Below are 19,270 nucleotides of genomic sequence, written 5' to 3' on the forward strand. Positions count from 1 at the left end.
CATTAAAATATAGGAAGACATACAGTAAATAATCACAGGTTGGAAGAACTTCGGGGAGGGTGGACTATTTAAATATGCTCTCTTGAGATTATTCTCTGAGTGCTTTGTAAGTCTTTAAAAACACTGCCAAAAGATATTTAAATATTCTCCCTAGTGAACTTTTCATGAATATGGAAAAGTAGTGGGTTTTTTTGTTTTTGCCGTAGAGTTTTTGTAGTTAGGGCATATTTTAGAAATTATTTTAAAATTCCAGAGGACATATGGTATTTTAAAAATATGATTCACTGCATACTTTTTCTGCAGATCTTTTAATTTTCACTTCTTCATTGAAACCTTCCCATCAAAATATGAAGAAAGCTGGTGATTGTACCTTTTATTGTGACCTGTGAGACGTGATTTGAGATATAGTCAAGCTTTAGTGTAAAATGACATGAAATATATTTTAAGTAAAATGTCCTGCCATCCTGGAAGCTCCATGTAGAAAATGCTAGCATTGTACAAGCTTAAGACTCAGTTCTTTCTATCCTTTTTCGTCATAGTCTTGGAAAGGCCTCCTGTATGAGAACTACAAAGTAAAATACAAGAGCAATTTTTTTTAAATTTTTATTTATTTATATTTATTTTTGGCTGTGTTGGGTCTTCGTTTCTGTGCGAGGGCTTTCTCTAGTTGCGGCAAGCGGGGGCCACTCTTCATCGCGGTGCGCGGGCCTCTCACTGTTGTGGCCTCTCTTGTTGCGGAGCACAGGCTCCAGACGCGCAGGCTCAGTAATTGTGGCTCATGGGCCCAGTTGCTCTGCGGCATGTGGGATCTTCCCAGACCAGGGCTCGAACCCGTGTCCCCTGCATTGGCAGGCAGATTCTCAACCGCTGCGCCACCAGGGAAGCCCCAAGAGCAATTTTTTTTCCCCTTTAAATGTTTATGTTCCCCATGCATAGCTCTCGTGGATCATCAAACTGCTTCCTGTCCAACCCCAGCTGGCTGAAGGTCACAGGTCTTCTAAACTGATGGTGAAACTTCAGCCTGTATTCTGTTACTGAGATTGAAAAGTACTTGCATCCCACAAATAGGGAAAAAGAATTTCACCTGAGGAAGCGTGTACAAATGACGTTCATTGTTTCTGGTTGTCTCGATACCAGTAACAAGCACTTTGTCAGCAGACATTCTGACTTCATACACGTAGTTCTGCACAAGCAGGAGCCCATTATCTTGTTATAATATTCAATTTCCTTCCCATTCTCTTAATGGAAATGAAGTTGCCCCTGCTGCTTTTGGGTAGTGGAAGCTTTATGAATATCCTAAACTCTCAGCTGCTAAGGGATTGGTTCTTTGTCTTCCCATCTTTATCAGGTACTTCCCTGTGTGGGCTATCTCTTGTTTCTGCCCCCAGCATGATGCTATTAAACGTGTTTTATCAATCCAGCCCATATGTGATGGCAGAGTGCTGATTAGCCTCTTTGGATTACTTTGATTTTGAAATTGACTAGGCCTCTAGTCTTTAAGTCATTTATTCCAAAATACCTAGTAATCAAAATAATAACATTAATGATTTTCCACCACCGAGGCCCACAGTGTAAATTAGCTCATGGAAAGAGCTTGAAAAGCAATACAACTGAACAGGCCTTTTCTTATCTTGTTGACGAAAGGAGTTTATAAAAGTCCACCCATTTCAAATGTAGCCCAAAACCCCCATGGAAAAAACTTTACAGTTCAATTAGCGGCAGATAAATTGCATGATGCCTGTAATCAGAAAAACTGGCATGAACTCAATGTTCACTTACTACCTCTAACCTCTTCCTACTTTCTCATGTATCCCCTTAAAGCCACTGAGGAGTTATGGAGGATAATTAATTTTTAGGGTGAATTAAAAGAAGTAATCTGACGATAATAAGAGCTGATTTTCAGCTTGTACTTGTTACTATGGCCAATAGCCACACTAGTTGTTTATGATTTCTAACTGGTCAGTGCCGCTGTTCATTGGTTCTCAAATATTTTGACTTTTTAACCTGCGAATTATGCCATGTATGATCTTTATGCATATTTTAACTATTACATTACATCTACACCCAAATCTGTATGCACTTACATTGTCCATACCTGTACCGACTGGTTTGCATATCTGTTTTCTCTGTCTCCAACACCTACACATCACCTGCCACATTGTTAGTGCTCAGAAATGTTCTTGTTGAAAAATGGAAATACATATTGTTTCTATTTTTGTGCATCTCACACCCGTTTGGGTTGGTGTGTTATTCCCTAAGTTTTGTTTTATAGAATAATCTCATTACATGTATTTTTTTATTGAAAGTGACTTTGAATACTGAAATAGATAATTTGCAGAATTGAAAAAAGAATTTTAAAGTCCAGGGCAAAGCCAGGGACCTCAGAACCTTGAACCAGGGATACAAAAATCCACAATATTCTCTCTGTATCTTTCAGCTCTGATTCTTCTAGCCCCTCGGCTTCATTCTCCCGTACTGCACACAAACTTTCCTCCTGTGAGGGGAATGTGGCTGTAGACAGCTCCTGGATTATATCCTTTTAACCCAGGAACATGAGAGTAAAGAGAACTTTCAACTTCAGATTGGGAGGAAAAAAAAAATCACAGGGAAGGATTCTGATTGGCCCAGCTTACAAGCATGTGTCCACCCCTGGGGCCTATCAGGGCTGGGGAATAATGATTTATGATGAGCTGGGTCATATGACCACCTCAGTGTTTAGAGGAGTAGTGCTGTTATAAGAAAGAAAAAGGGTTGTCTGTGAACCAGGTGGTCATCCCAATTGGTGCCTACAATAGTTGGGTGAAGCAGACTTACCAAATAAAGTGAGAAAAGACTTTGCATGAGGTGGTCCACCTGTTATTGAAAATAAGATAGTGGTGCTGGGGAGAAATGTGTTTCTAAAAGGGACTTGAGTCTAGCAGGAGGCTAGTATCCTGTCCTTTCGTTTGACGTGAAGGGAATGCCATTCATGTTACTCCTTCTCCAGGTGGGTTTCGTAGCTTTTCCTTACCGCAGTTGTACTTACCACAGGCACCTGCAATAATTTCTTGACAAATCTGCCTCTTGCACTGGACTGTGAGCTACTTGTGGGCCGGGATCACATCTAATTCATGTTTGAAAATATTCGTGTTTCCAGTGAATGCTTGGTACTGGCAGAAGGAATGAATATGGGAAGTATAGCAGTCTACTGCAGAGTTGAGGCATCGAATGAAAATATAGTTGGATTACACGTGTCTTTTATTCTAGAATTGCAAGACAGTAGCTGTTAAAGCTAATAATGGTTCCTCCAGCCGATAGCATTGCCTGCATATATTCAGGGAGCTCTTGTCCTCACAGGGCAACCGTTTCTCTTACTCTAAATGTAAATCCTTTTCTGTGTTGGCCCATAATCTACTTGCTTGTAATCTCCACTCTGCTCCCGGCGAAGCCATCAGAAGGACGGCGTGGAGAATATGACTCTTCCAGTTGGTAGCCCTTTAGAAATTTGGAGACAGGTGCTGATGTTCATTTCAGTCTTTCTCCAGACGTTTCTCTAAAACATCCCGAATTCTTTCAGCCACTCCTCAGTGAGAAGGATTGCTTCATCTTCCTATCCTGGTTACGTTCTACCTGCAAACTTTGGAGTGTTTCAGTGGCCACCTTAATATGAGATGCCTGGAACCGAACACAAACATCCAAGATGTGGTTTGACTTGTGCAGAATTTACTATGGGTTGATTACACCCTAGGATCACAGTCAGTGGTTTGGAAAGTGGAACCCTTTCATTAGAGGAAATTTTACAAAAAGTCCCCTTTGTGTAATACATAAACGGAGATCTTTTCTGGTTGCAGGGAGTTTTCTGGATAGTTTGGGAGGCCCACCTGCTCATGATTTTCCTTCTCATGTACTGTGGTGGCCGCTGAAACATTTTTATGGCACTCAGGATTTTGTGACCCACCTCAATCTGAAAAATGTATTATTAAAATGTATTACATATTTCTATGAATGGAGTCCAAGTTTTCAGACTCAGTATAGGTTATATTAAGTTTAAGTGCTACTAAAATTTCCATTTATACTCACACAGAGAGCTGTCAAGTTACATCCTCCCATCCTATAATGCAGGATTTTTCATGTTTTCTTATTAAATTTAATCTTGTTGGTATATATTTCAGCCTGTTCACCTAATTTTGGGTCTTGATTTTGTAACTTGTTATCTTTTCCATCTTACCATAATCTGTATATTTGGCAGTGTGCTATCTACATGGTATCCAACTATTTTTATAAGTTTTTTGAAGCAAATAGGGTCCATGAGAGAGACTCTTCTTCAGATTGACACCTGGATGCTGATGAGCATTTTTCGTCGTTCAAAGACTTTGTACCCAACATTCCTAAAATTACACTAACCGTCTCCCACCGCAACACCTTCTATATCGATCAATGTCATCACTATTTATTTGTGCCTAAAATTTATGTACAATCTGGACTTCTTTCTTCTCCTTACCTCATATTCCCAACTGTTCACCACATCCTGCTGACTTTACTTGCTAAATATTAGGACAGTTTCCCAATTTTCATCTCTCTACCACAGCCCTTGTTTAGGCTCGCCTTTGCTCTCAACAGGCAACAGTAACTTCCTAACAGGTGTCCTTTTCTTCTGGTCTTTCCCCCTGAGTTTTGTTCTGTCCTCATTTCCAATGTCACCTGTCTGGACCAAAATTTGGCTATGTGTGGTTCACGTGCTTAAAACCCTCCAGTTGCTCCCCGTCACCCACAGAAAAAGCTGAAAGTCTTCAAGTTCATGACTGTTTCGCATCGTATTCCTATACCCCCTAAACTGGGCTTGATGCTCTTACAACATTAAATGGCTTGGGATTTCCTCCATGCCCTATACTCCTTCTTGGTTTTTACTGGCTTCTTTATCTGAAATTCTCCCCATTCATACTGCTACCCAAACTTTTTTTGGTCAAAACTTACTTGTTTTTAAGATTCAGCTTAGGTGTGCTCCTTCGTGAGTTCTGCATCTGCATATTCAACCAACTGTGGATCGAAAATATGTGAAAAAAATTTTCCAGAAAGTTCCATAAAGCAAAATTTGAATTTGTGCACACTGGCAACTATTTACATAGCATTTACATTGTATTAGGTACTGTAAGTAATCTAGGGTAAGTTATATGCAAATACTATGTCATTTTATATAAGGGATGTGAGATTTACAGGGGTCTTGGAGGTATTCCCCTGTGGATACTGAAGGAAGGGTGACCATAATTTGCATTTAATCTGGTCTTTAGTAGATACTTCGTAAATATTTGTTAAGTAAAATAATGGATGAATCAACCCACTTACATACACATACTCATGTTATTTTCCAACCCAAATTTTACCATCATATACACAAAGATATGTGGACTAGTGAGTCCATTAACTGTTATGTTGAAATACAAATATTCTGTGTTTGATGCTTTCTTCATCTATCAAACTAGCAGCCCTGTAAAAAAGAAATAAGGAAATTTCCTCATTAATGACATGCTAAGTGAACTTATTTTGGACTTCTTTCCATTATTGCCTCCTTTCCTAAATGCACACAAACAGTTCCGGAAGGAGTAGATTTCTAATTAAACTGCCTGATTGGAGATCACTTTTTACATGGTTCTTTATTTCCAGTAGCTTCAAACAATTAACCTGGAGGTGAAATAACACGAATTTATTGACTATTCCCTGTGATATTGTAAATGTGCCTCTTGACACTAAGCAGTTTATAATTTCATTGGCAGAAGGAGACATACACATGAAATAGGTAACAGTGAATTCAGCAAGTGATCCAGTCTCAAAAAGAATGGCACCGATGATAAGTGTTTGGCATTTTTGGAAACAGTGGCGATTTAAACAAACAAAAAGCAAACAACCAGCTGCACCACATTTGAATGGGAAGAGGCTTAATTTACAAAAAATATAAATTATTTAGGAAGGGAATCAGGTGAAGGTCCGGGAAACAGGACCTCCTGTGATTTTATGTTGAGCGAATGTGAGGCTACTAGGGTTATTCTAGAAATGAGCACATTAGTACACCTAAATTGAAAAATTGTGTAATGTTTGGAATAGGGGCTGTTTTATCAGAACTTTCTTATGAAGTCTGATACCACTGTAATCAGATAAGAACCTCTTGCCTACTGAGCTTACATCCACTTGAAAACACATTAGAAACAGGAAAAAAAAAATGAATTAAACATAGAGAAAACCATCGATTGCTACCTGGGATAGTCATGCTCTAATGTCTTCAGACTGGGGAAAGCTGTTTCCCAGGCTGCTTCTAGGCAAATGCAGAAAGGAAAGTTTGCCAGGTTTTCCCGTGGCCAGAAGGAAGTATACTTTGAAGCAAATATACTTTTTCCAAGAACTCCATCCATTCATTCACATTTAGCAACTATTTACTGACTCTCCAAAAGGCACTGTGTTAAGCTCTAGAGAGAATTCCATGGTTGCTAAAGCAACACCATGAACTGATTTCCCATGTTTAACACCCTTCTCCCCCGCAATAATATTTTGTCTATCAACCAGATATAGCCTCCTGTAAATTAAAGAGCATTGCCTGTGTTAAGTGAGAAATATAGGTCTAGTCATGCCTTGGGCAAATTATCCAACAATTCTGTTCTCAATTGGAAAATGAAAGGGTTGAACCATTTGCTTTCTTGAGTCCTTTGGGGCTCTAAAATATAATGATCTAATTAATTTTGATGGCCTTCTGGCTTACACTTTAGTATTTGTGAGTGTGTTTAGTACCTGAACATGCTGATTGAGTTAACTTTGTGAACTTGCACAGAAGACAAAGTTCTGAAATACAACGGCAATGGTGTGTTCATTTAAACGGGAAAACATCCTTCCGTTCGCAGGGCAGGTATAAACTTCCATTGCTTAGGTATTTGAAAACTTAATGAGTTAATATTTATTATGCTATATGAGAATAGTTAAAATATTTCTGTGCCTGGTTAACTGAGATGTGGTGCTTTGATTTTATGGCATTTTATATGAACAAATTTTTAAATGCACTGCTTGACTTTATGGATATTACTGATGTTTCAGACGTGGCAGAGACATAGATCTTTTTATGTCTGTTACAGTGGATGAAATTGCTGTATAAAGTTTAAACTGCTCCATCAACAAAATTGAGCATTTTAGTAAAAGAAACTTATACGTGTGTGTATAAAATTACCAAAGTCACATAGCAAATATTATCTTGAAGTCATTTCTGAAAGGGAGTATTTTCATGTTCTCAGTGAATAATTTCTTTCTGCCTGAGAGCTACTGTTGTACCCTGGGAAATATTCAGAGGAGAAGATAAAATTATTTAGATTTGCAGCTTCTTGTCATGGGAGATGAAGACCTTTTTATTATTATCATAAATGTGATGGGAATATTTCCATCACATGGTGTCTCTGTACAGCACAACCTTTTCATCACGTAAATAATTACAGTTCTGATTGTTTTCATGCCTCCTGCCATTACTTGCTTCCCCGTCTCAGTTGCTTTCCATCTGAGCAAGGAGAATGTGTCTCTTCTCAGATAAAGGTCTCGCCAAGTACTGACACTTGGTGGGAGTGGTAGGGGTGAGGAGAAGGGTCGTTTCTCTGCCTCAACACGACCCAGGTCTGAGCTGGCTGGAAGGGAGTGTACCAGGAAACAGGAGCTTGTTCTTTTCAAACTAAACTTTTCTTGCATGTAGTAATTGCAGTATTTTTCCAGAGGAAGATTCAGCTTCCGGCCTGGTATCTTTTCCTTTCACTCGGGGCTGCTTCCATAACCAGGGCTCCTGGCCTGGTCTCAGAATGGACAGCCCACGTATCCTGCTACTGAGGGCTAGACTGGGCCAGAGTCCCCTTGGTGATCAAGGGTGTCAGGCACCATCCCTGCTCTTGGGCAGCGAATATCCTCACCTTCTCATGAGGGAGAGAGACGATGAACCAGGAAACAGAGAAGTAAAGCAGGTCCGAGAGCAGGGATGCTGTCGAGGTCATGGGGGTGGAGGTGCCCTGAGCGCACATCTCCTCACGGCTCCATTTCTGCATCTGCAGAGCAAGTCACAGGTCAGGCAAGTGTGTCTTCCACAAACCCCCCTTTTCTGTATCATTTTTGCCCCCTCAGCGATGACTTCTTCCAGTTTCTCTTAGGTCCTTGGTTGGGCCCTGCCATTACTGAATGGAAAATGGGAAAATATTTGGTGGTTAAAAGAATAGACAGTCTTCAGATAAAAAAATTGAAGACAGTTGTAGAGGAGAATTTTTAAAAAAATCGGATCTAGTCTTTTTGCATTCAAAAGAACTTTAGCTTTTGTTGTGAAAAATCTATACCCTCCTAATACTTGGTGACTTCTGTGTTCTTTCGCTCCTCAGGACCTTTGACCCAGCCATTCCCTCTCCCTGGAGCATTCCCCCTCAGATATCCATTCCTCATGCTTTTAAAGTCTTTGTTTATATGTTGTTTTTAAAATGAGGCCTGCCCTTACTGCTCGAACATTGCTCCCTCTCTCTAGCACTCCATAGCACTTATATGACGTAATATTCATGATTATTGTGTCTATTGAATCTCCACTGTCCCTCCTGCTCCCAGCCTCCACAAGGCCATTAGATTTCTGCTTATGTGAATTCCTAGTTCTTAGAACAAGACCTGGCACATAGTAGGCGCTCAATAAATATTGTTGAATTACAAAAGTTTTTTTTTTTAACAACTTATAATCAACTTTCAAAAGTTTGATTTAAGCATCTGCAATGGTGACTTCAGCCTCCACCGGGGCTCCATGCTGATAGAAGTCACCTTAACAATCTCGGAAGGACCATGTGTGTCAGTGAGTCACTGGTGGGTCCTCCTCTGAAAATGACCCCAAGGCTTAGAACCTTCACTACAAGGATTTTTTTTGGGTAGCGATTCTCAGAGTCTTGGTAGGCATCCAAACTGGTCCTTTCACTTTGAGATTCTTTCCCTTCACGCCTTTGATCAGATCATCACACACTTTCTCCAAAGATTTTATGTTGCTGCTGTAATTCGGTGCATTGCCACCTCTGGTTCCACACGTGTCTTTCCGGTATCTTTCAAAGACATGCCATGAGGCAGGGGCAGGTGCAGGCAGACCTGCGCTCCGCTACAGCTCTTCCTCAAAGAGACGAAAGATTAAAAAACCCAAAACACGACAACAACAACAGCAACCTGTAAAATCCCTTAGGAAAATCTCACAAGGGCTGTTTGTTTGCTTTGGGGACTTAGGGGTTGGAAGCAGGTGCTAACCCTGTTCTGGCCCAGGTAGGAGAGGGCTCATTATCCAAGCAGGGTGGGGGGTATGGGTGGAGGGTAGGGGGGCAGGGACGCCAGCAGCCCAACCCCAGGCATCTCAAAGGGAAAATGGCAGGAGTGGGAGCTGGCCATTTGCTGGGCTTGCGACCCTCTGACTTCTCCTCCCATCCTGAGAGTAGTCAGGTCTAAGTGCGGACAGAGGGACTCATCCCTCTGTAGTTTGGTTCTGAAGGACATGAGTGTAAAATAGTGGAACTGAGACACATTAACAATTTACCTTCATTTAACAAGTTGTATGAAGACATGGTCATAAGTGTTAGGGTTTTTTTTTTTTTTTTTTTTTATCATATTAGAATGTGTTCTGAAGAGACTGCTCCCACAGACTAAACCAACCTTTCTATTTGACCAGCTGACTTTCTTTAAAAGTGTCTTGAAAACCTTTTGTGCTCCTTTCCTGAAAGATTTAGTGAGAATGTGATAGGCAGAATAATGGCCCTCCAAAACCCATGTCCTAATCCCCGGCATCTGTGAATATGTTATGTTCCAGGGCAACAGGGGAGTTAAGGTTGCTAATGAGCTGACCTTAAAACAGGGAGATGGTCCTCACTTACCTTGGTGGGTCCAGTGGACTCCAAAGGGTCCTTTAAATGTGGAAGAGGGAGGCAGAAGAGTCAGAACCAGAGAGATGATGCCATAAGAAGGACTCAATGATGGGCCATTGCTGGCTTTGAAGATGGAAGGAGGCCACGAGCCAAGGAATGCAGGTGGCTCCAGGAAGCTGGAAATGGCAAAAAGATGGATTCTCCCCTAGAGCCTGCAGAAAGGAACACAGCCCTGCTAACACCTTGATTTTTTAGCCTGGTGAGACACATTTCAGACTCTGACCTCCAGAACTGTAGGATAACAAACTTGTGTAGTTTTAAGCCATCAAGTTGGTGGTAATTTGTTACAGCAGCAATTGGAAACCAATACAGAAAGAGTAAGGGGAAACCTGTCTTTGTGTATTTGCCACATGCCTCCTTCCCAATGCTATGGTATTTTCAGTATTCTTCCGGGGAAAATTAAAAGACAGAGACAGAACCACACAGTACTTTAGGAGACTGTGATGGCCAAACCTGGCAGTGGCCACTATGAACCTCCCTCAGGGGACTGGAGTCACACCCTCGCTTCAGGACAGTGAGCAGAAGCTCACAAAAAGAGACCCACGCTGGCAAGGCCTCAAACCATGATTCCTCCACATGGCCTGGGTTAGGGAAGGAGATGTATATGGGGAAATATTGAAAGTTAGTGCACAGTGCTACTCTTGGAATTCTTCATTGGCAGATGTTTAAAAGTCAGCGCTCTTGGGCTTCCCTGGTGGCGCAGTGGTTGAGAATCTGCCTGCCAATGCAGGGGACACGGGTTCGAGCCCTGGTCTGGGAAGATCCCACATGCCATGGAGCAACTAGGCCCGTGAGCCACAACTACTGAGCCTGCGCTTCTGGAGCCTGTGCTCTGCAACAAGAGAGACCACGACGGTGAGAGGCCCGCGCACCGCGATGAAGAGTGGCCCCCGCTCGCCGCAACTAGAGAAAGCCCTCGCACAGAAACGAAGACCCAACACAGTCAAAAAAAAAAAAAGCGCTCTAAAATTACTTGCAGAAGCTTATAAATATGAATTTCCTGTAATTCACATTTTATAAGAACTCCTATCAGCTGTATCACAGCTTGAAAAATACCAAAAATGCATTAGAAAAACCTTTGTGTTTAAAACTCTATTGATCTCATGTTTACATGGCAAAAGAAGGCCATTACGCGGCAGGCAGTAAAAGCTTCATTTCAGAGAGCTTGAGAAAAAACTCAAAATAATTCACTGTTAGACTTTTCCTTACAAAATAAAATGAAATACCACCACCTGCTGCTTAAAATCTCCAATTAATGCTATAAAAAGTGCCTTCATTTAAAAAGCCAATGTGTAAATTTCTCCAAGCTGGGTGCAGACATTTCTTCAAATTTACTGTAACCTTTTGCTCCTGTCTGCAGTAGAAAGAGGCTTCCAGATTCCAAAGAGAAGCCAGACCTGATTTTCACCTAATTACTTAAGAGTGTAACCCCTTTCTGTTCATCGGGTTCAGTTATTTAAGATACTGATAATTCACATATAATCTGCTGCTATGTGTGTTTAGTAGAAATTGTGAAAGAAGATTATCGAAGCTTGCCAACATTCCACCTAGGAATTAAAATAAGGGTGTTTTTGCACGAACCACAGAAGAGAAGGAAGAGGCTGGAAAAAAAAATGAACAGTGATCTTCCTCGTCTCACAAGGCTCTTTAAAGACCAAATCAGCAGGTGTGAAAATCACCACCTCTGAGCAGTTTTTAAGCAATGAGAAAGTGCAGGCCTTTTATCTCTCTCTCCCACCCTGATAGTCAGGTTAATGAGAATTTCCGAGGGGTGAGCCACTGGACATCTTTGAAATGCCCCCTTCTGTTTACCAGATGAATCAAGGGACAGTCAGCTGTGAACACTGGGCAGGCAGGGTCAGCTGAAAAATGGGCAGGAGGGGTCATTTGCAGCCTGTGAGCAAAACCAGCAGGCTGTTTCTGTCATTCTGTTTTCTTGCCCAGCCAGTTATCAGGGCAGAAACTAGTATGGAAAGAGTTGCCAAAAATCATTCGGGGCTGTTGTGGTCAGTTACTAGTACAGAGCAGGGAGTTCCTGGCAGACAAGACTGAAGACAGATCTATGGCTTAACCTAGGACGGCCCAGCGTCTCTGCTTGCCCCTCAAGGCTCTCCACGATAGCCCGCTCGACTGGTACCACTCATCTCCCACCGCCCCTCACCATGAATCCAGGAGGACTGGTCTCTTTAATTAGGTCCCTTGATGATCCCTGCCCCTCCAATGCTCTGTTCTTATTTTTAATTCTTGCCTGGTGTGTCCTGCCCCACCGTATCTCTTTTGCATAGCCTACATTCTCTGAAAGTCCAGAGGAAGTGGTACAGCTCCCCCCAGGGAAGACTTTATAATCCTCGCTCACACTGATCTTAACCTTTCACGTTTGTGACCTTACTGAGTCACAAAACTGGCATCTTCTTAGACAGAGGTTTGTTCGCTAAAAGGTATCCGTGTTATTTATCGCTTAATTAAATCAGTAGATCAAGCTGATGTTTTGTGGGCACCCTGCTATCTTCTCCACTGCTCTTCCCTTGGTTTTGTGAAAATCCTGTCTGTTGCTTTTCCCTTTCCCTTTCTGTTCCTTCTCAGTCCGAGAAGAAAGGTAACCCCTTTGTCTACCTATCTATTTTCAAGTGTAGTGTCCCTCAGAGTTAGGTCACAGGCTCTCTCTTCTTCTGTATCCACATCTCCCTGGAACACGAGTCCTGCATCCCAGCTACCTCCTGCATGCCTTCACTGATATTACAGAATTTTCAAACTTAAATTAGATTCTAAATTAAACCCGTTCTTCGTGGATCCCCTCCAGTTATGTCTTCCTCATGTATTCTCCTCAGATGCCTAAGTGAGAAACCTCAGAGTCATCTGTCAGCTGTGTTCCTCCCTTGCTGCATCCCACAGGCTGCTGTTTGGTCTATTTCTAACATCTCTGGAATGAGTTTTTGCCTTTAGACCCCACTGCCGTTCCCTGGGTCATATCCTCTCTACCTATGAGCAGTCCGACCTGAGCAGAACCTGAGGGGTTCTCAGACTCCAGTCTTGTTCATTTTTAATCTATTCTTGACAGTCACAAGTTATCATCTGAAATGCAGACAGGATCAGGACTCTATCTTAGAAACTTTGGTGGCTTCTTGCTCACCAGAGCCCAGCCTGTCTCTTTCACATGCTTGTAAGTCCTGTCGAGTCTGCTCTAGTCTTCATGGCTCGTGCTCAGACAGGGATGGTCCAGCCACTGGGCTCCTGAAAGCCTTGCGAGAGTCTGCTCAGATTTCATCGTCTCTGTCAAACTGTCACTGAGCCCTCAGTCAAAAATAAGCACTCTTTTTTTTTAGGGTACCATTTGCCCTTTGCACAGACCTTCATTAGGGTACCTATTATATAAAATGTTATTTATCGTGAACATGATCTATTCTAGGGCAGGGACCGTGCCTTTGTTCATCCTTGTATCCTGAATGCTGGCATAATACCTGGATCATAGGGGGTGGGGGGCAGGTATCAACGAAAGTTTGTCAATCAATGGATGTTCACTTCCAATTAGAATACAAATCCACTACTGGGCAAATATTATGTGTTAAACTTTTTTTATCCTTATACAGTTATGAACACACAGGTGACAAAGAATAAATACTTGTTGGCTAATTTGCGATTAAAGCTGTAAGCAAGTGAAAGTGGAACTGTAGGACGTAGGCATGTGGCTGAAATATTGGATATAAATGTTTCACAGTGATGTGTGAGAGTGTATGGAGATTTGCTGCATTATGCTTTAGTGTGATGTACTGTTTTACTGCTCTGGTATGAATGGGAGCACATGATCTTAAAGCAAGAGACCAGTTGCCAGGATTTAGGGGGAATATTTATTTAGGTGAGATTAGTCAAAAAAGAAAAGGGAGTTTCAGACCCACCAAAGAGCTGTAGTCTCAGAATATGCATATTAGTGTGTGTATGTGTGTAATGGTATAGGCAAAACTTCCTGTTTAAGGCTCTCTTTATGTAATGTGTCAAATATAAGTAAATCAAAGGCTTGCTAACATTAGAAGTTCTATATCATTTACATAAAGAAGTAAGCAATGACTGAATGACTGGAGTTGCGGACTGGTTGTGAAGGGAAGCAGGCTAGAATATTCATTGTGGTTGACTGATTTCATAGTCAGGTTACTACTTCATTTTTTCATGTTCCTTTGTGAACTTTCCATCCATCTTCCTATGAATATGTCTATATACATATGTATATATGTGTATATATTATAATGTATATATGCACACTCATTTGTGTGTGTGTGTATGTCTATCCAGTTAAGCTTCATGCTTGTCCAGGTCAGGGACAAACTTGCTCATTTACTTGTCTACTGCCTACTCTAGATTGATTACACCTAATAAGTTGTCCAACATGTAGCAGATACTCAACAGTTACTTACTGACAACCTAATTTTCTTTGTATATCTAACAGAAATGATGCAAACATTTAGTTCCATTTCAAAATTTTTGAAAAGCACGCAGAGTCCCACAGCAGCTCTGCGTTTCCAAATTTTTGTTGGAGCACGGACACAGCAACCATTTATAAAAATCCCCCCTCCCTTGCCCCGCCAAATTGGAGGAGACCTAAGAGCAGAGAAGGTGTTTAAAAGAAATGTCTTCACTCCGATGTTCTCTATGCCATCATCTACATGGCTCCAAGAGGAATATTTCAAAGCACGTAATCTGGCAGAAACACTTATCCACACATTTCTTTTTTTATTGATCGATGTCATAACTCTGTTAGAGGCTAAGGATACGAAGATGAACAAGACATGGGCCCCTCCCTTGAGGCATTCACAGTCAGATGAGTTCGTCTTCACAGTCCAGGAGTGGAGGTGGGTGCCACCCATGACAGGAGCAGGGCCAGGGTACTGGGGGATCACAGAAGTGGGACAGCCAAAACCGGACTGAGAGACCAGGGCGAGCTTCCTGGAGGTGGAAGTCTTCGGGAAGGATGCGGGTCAGGTCATTGTCAGCAGGCCCCTGTCATCCTCAGGATGACACTCCTGAGAGGGTCTCATAAGCTCTTTCACCTTCTGGTTTCTATCACCTCCTCATTTTCAAGCATCAATATACAACACATGTGTGTGTACACATGTGTACATGTGCTTACACACACACACACACACACTCACCGAATGCTCTGGCTAATAAGAACTGAGCAGATCATATTAGTCAAGACTCAGATCTCATTGGCTTCTGTAAAAGAATACTTCACCCTTGATATCTCTGACTGTTCACCTACAATTCATGCTTCAGCCTATTGGAATCATTTTTCAGTTCTCAACCTTCTAATGAAAACACACTGACCAAGGTTGTCCTTGACCTCTGGAAGGTTAAATCCAATGACCTTTTTACAGCTTCCTTTTACTTGGCCTCTTTGCCCCGTGTGGGTGACCTTGTCACTTAGCACTGTGTCATCTTGGACAAGTTCATTAAATGATCTCTGTCTCAATTTCCTCAAATATAAAATGAGATAATAATACGATTATTATTATCACAGCCCTATGAGTATTGATTGAGTTGATATATGCAAAGTGCCTGGTATAAAGCAAGCATAGTTAACTGCTACTGTTATTTAACTCTCCTGATCAGTCTCTCAAAAACTCTAAAAAAAAAATCTCTATGCTGGTAACTTTGACAGCACTCTTTGGTTGTCCCCCCACCTCTTTGTGTCCTTCAGCCTTCTTCATTGACCTCTTGTATTTATTCTGCCTCCCCTTAAATGTTAAGGTCTCAGGGTTTGTCCCGACATCCCAGGCTAACACACTGGTCCACCCCCAGGGCTCTCCTGCCTCCCACTTGCCCCTACGACAGCTCAAATCTAACCACTTCCTGAGTGGTCTGTGTAAAACTCAAATCTCAGCATGTTCTTCCGCTGCAGAGGCTCCCCTATGCAGGACCAAACCCCTTTACTTGGCTTACAAAGCTCTTTCCACCAGCTGGCCTCAGCCCACCCTGCAGATCTTACCTCTCCCCACCCTGACCCCTCACTTCCAGTGCCTCTAGGCAGTTCCTCATATGTACGGGCCAAGTGGGCTCTGTAACTTGCACGGCCTTGCTCATGTTATTCCTTCTTTCACACCAGCTTAGGCATGATTTCCTTGGGTATTCTTCTCCCTGGATATTCAACGACTCTCTCCTCTGTGCACCACTGTACCCCAAGCTGATGCCCATCAGACCTCTAGGACAGCTGCTGTGCTGATTCGCAGTCATTGCCATTTCCCTCAAGGGCAAGGGCTGTCTTATTCTTTGTATCCTCAGCACCTAAAGGGCAGCTGCTATGGTTGGTACAGAGTTGGTGCTCAGACGATGAACAAATGGATGGGACGAACAAATGGATGGGACAAACAAATGGAAGGGCCAATAAACTGTAAAGCTGGACCCAGAGCCCATTCCCAGTGGACTCTGGGGATGCCAGTTCCCTGCTGCCTCTGCCTGTCAGGGAGAGACCTTCCCGAACTCTTTCTTTTTCTCTTTCCTGATAGGGTTGGTGGGAATCTGAGTGCCTGGTGGGCATCTGCAGGTGATCCAGATTGTCTCAATCCTCTGTGTTAAAAGGAAGGTCAAGGGTGAGGTCAAGGTCATTAATGCATTAGGAAAAGCAACTTTTTCCCTTTCTTTCCCACTGGTGGGAAAGCTCAGTACAGTGACAGTTAAGAACAGTCTCTACTCTTAACCTCTTTCAAATGAATAGTAGTCTTAACCATTTTCTCTCTGTCAGTTTTCCTTTTCTTTTTAAGTGCCAGTTTGGTGGCTACATAGGCAAGGATGGCAACTGTTGGCTGCAAATCCCCAGACACAGGATAATTTATAATAAGCCTGGTTGGCATGATCCCTATGCAGTGCAACTTACAGCTTCTTTTTGCAGGCTAATCAATTCAAGGAAGTATGTCAGGTGTGCAGCACATTTACAGGGATTGTTTAATGTAAAAATTTCTTTCTTTATGCATTTATTTCTTTAGTTGTTAATTTGCCAATGTGTACCATCTCTAACAATTCAAAGGCCTTTCCAAAGTTAAGGTAAAATTGTTGCAAACGGCATGAATTTTGTAAAACAGATGAATTGAGAAAGTGAGAGGGGATGCTTGATACACAAAAGGTAGTTTTGCGGTTGCTGAGTTAGCAGGAACAGTGAAGAACTGTCTGCGTTGGGGTAGAGTTAGCCCAACTCACGCAAAGTTGGTATGTACAGAAATATCAACCTTGTCTCTGCTTCCTTTGTGACCACTCAAGACCATTGCATATGGTTTTATCATCTGGTTTAAAAATGTGCAGCTTAAAATATATTTAAGAACAACGTGTAACACATTTAAATGTAAAATTGGACTGTGTGAAAATTCTTAGAATAGCATTCATAAAGAAGTCAATTCACTTAGACACAGTTGCAATGAAATTATGAACTCCCTCTTTGCTTAAAAGCTTTTTCCAAAAGTTTTCAGATAGAGGATTGCCAGATTACATTTATACCCAGGGGTGGAATTCATTAATCTGTGCTCAGTTCATTTGGCCACGGACTTTTTGAAAAGGAACACAACAATTTTTTTTATCCACACATCCCCATATGAAAATATACATTTTAGTCAGTCCTTTTTTTCATGAAAGTTCAGCTTTTGCCCCCCGCAAAAGAAAATATATTCAAATAAGCAAATGTGATTGGAAATAAAAATAACTTTGATTATGATGAAACTTAGTGACTTCACTGTTTAAACAGTTATTCAATTTTTTGATTATTTTTATTTTGCATTCTAGTCTGTTCCACTGCCTTATGGATGTACTATTGTTATACCTGTAGCTCAACGCATTATTCTCTCCCTATTTTTAGCTCTTCTTTCAATGAAAAAAAATATACGTAAGCTTTAGGAACATCTAAAGAAAACAGATGGCTTTTCAGAATTTCTTTAACCCTGAAATTAAATCTCTTGCTTTTCACTTTTGAGCTAAGAATGAAATTGTTATGGATGTCCTCAGACTGCGTATTAATGCCTGTTCCACTCATATTCCACATTAACATTTTTATTTCCACTGGGATTTCTGATATAATCAGGTATTAAACCTGTGGTTATTTTGGCAATTATGCCTTTTATGGAAGGATTCTAACAGTTAAACCCTAAGTCAGGAAAAAATATTGTTTTTACCTCATCTGGAAGAAGAGTTATCCTAAAAGATGGTTAGAAGATTCAATCGGAGGTTAAAATTTTTAAAGAAAAGCTCACAGATAGAGTCCTCCACTTTCCATTCATTAAACAAAACACACAGGAAACGTTTTTCTTCCTCCCGCTCTGTCCAAAACACATGCCAGACTCAAGCTCATGCCTTGAGCTCTATGCCCGAGCCATCAATTTTTAAAAATTGACAGTTCTCCATTATTCCTACAGAGTTTAATTTCTCACACTGTCCTACAATTTTTACTTATTTTAAAGGGTATTGTCTCCCCTTTTCTCATTTGTTTTCCCAAAATAATCTCAAAACTACTCACCCTCCCTCACATGTCCCTCCACTCAGACCTATTTCCATTTTCAATTTTTGAATTTGCTTCTCCTCATCCATAACTTAGAAGGCAGCCTGAATGTTCAAAAGTAAAATTCCTCTCCCCTGTGACTCTTACAGCACTGGCTCAGGTTTGGTCTAATCAGCATGTAGTTCATTACCTTAATGTTGGTGATGCTTCTTCCAAGGTATCGTTTAAAAGGCAGAAGCTTGGGAGAAGCTGAGGCCTTGGTCCTGGCTCTGTGCAGCCTTAGACAAGTTATTTAATCCTCAGATCCTTTATGAAGTAGGATAAAAGCACCTACTTCACAGGGTAATCGTGAGGAATGTGCTTAGCATACATAGTAGGCGTTCAAAAAAACTAGGTCCCTTCTCCCTCTCCTGGCTCCATATTGAGTGCTACGTGTAGCCCAGCCAGGTTGCATGTCATGGGCTTCGGGAGAAATGAGTATGAGACAGTCTCAATATCCTTTCTCTGGCAATATCTAAATTGCCTATAATGTGGTACCATTACAGTACAGAGAGTAAGTATAAAAATTTCAGAGACTTGAAAGACATTGGGGGAAGGGGCCCTTGAGTTGTGTCCTGAAGGGAAGGATGGACAAGCGCTGTGGCCGGGAGGAGATTGCTTGAGGAGAGGCCAGGAGGTGAGGAGGACAGGGAAGCGAGAGCCATCACATTCCCCTGGGGGTGAGGGGTCTAGTTGCAGAGCTGTGGGGCGTGTTGGAAAGTCAGTCCAAAGTATGATGGTCTTTAGGAATTGAACAGAGGACTTTAGACTTGAAATAGAACATAACAGGGAGCTGGAGTTCAAGTAATTGCATTGCCCTCGTTAAGTGGATTATCTTCCAGGG

General features: G+C 41.7%; 1 protein-coding gene and 1 pseudogene across 2 annotated transcripts in view; one reads left to right on the forward strand and one right to left on the reverse strand.

Moving 5' to 3' along the window:
* Window positions 1-19,270, forward strand: part of DCDC2 (doublecortin domain containing 2) — a 159,926-nt gene that overhangs the window by 94,193 nt on the left and 46,463 nt on the right. The window lies entirely within an intron of this gene.
* LOC309607653 (small ribosomal subunit protein uS10 pseudogene) lies at window positions 588-13,733 on the reverse strand (annotated as a pseudogene). The gene has a single exon. The product of its transcript is annotated as a small ribosomal subunit protein uS10 pseudogene (transcript).

Source organism: Balaenoptera borealis (assembly GCF_965194805.1).
Source record: "Balaenoptera borealis genome assembly, chromosome: 12".
Taxonomy (NCBI): Eukaryota; Metazoa; Chordata; class Mammalia; order Artiodactyla; family Balaenopteridae; genus Balaenoptera; species Balaenoptera borealis.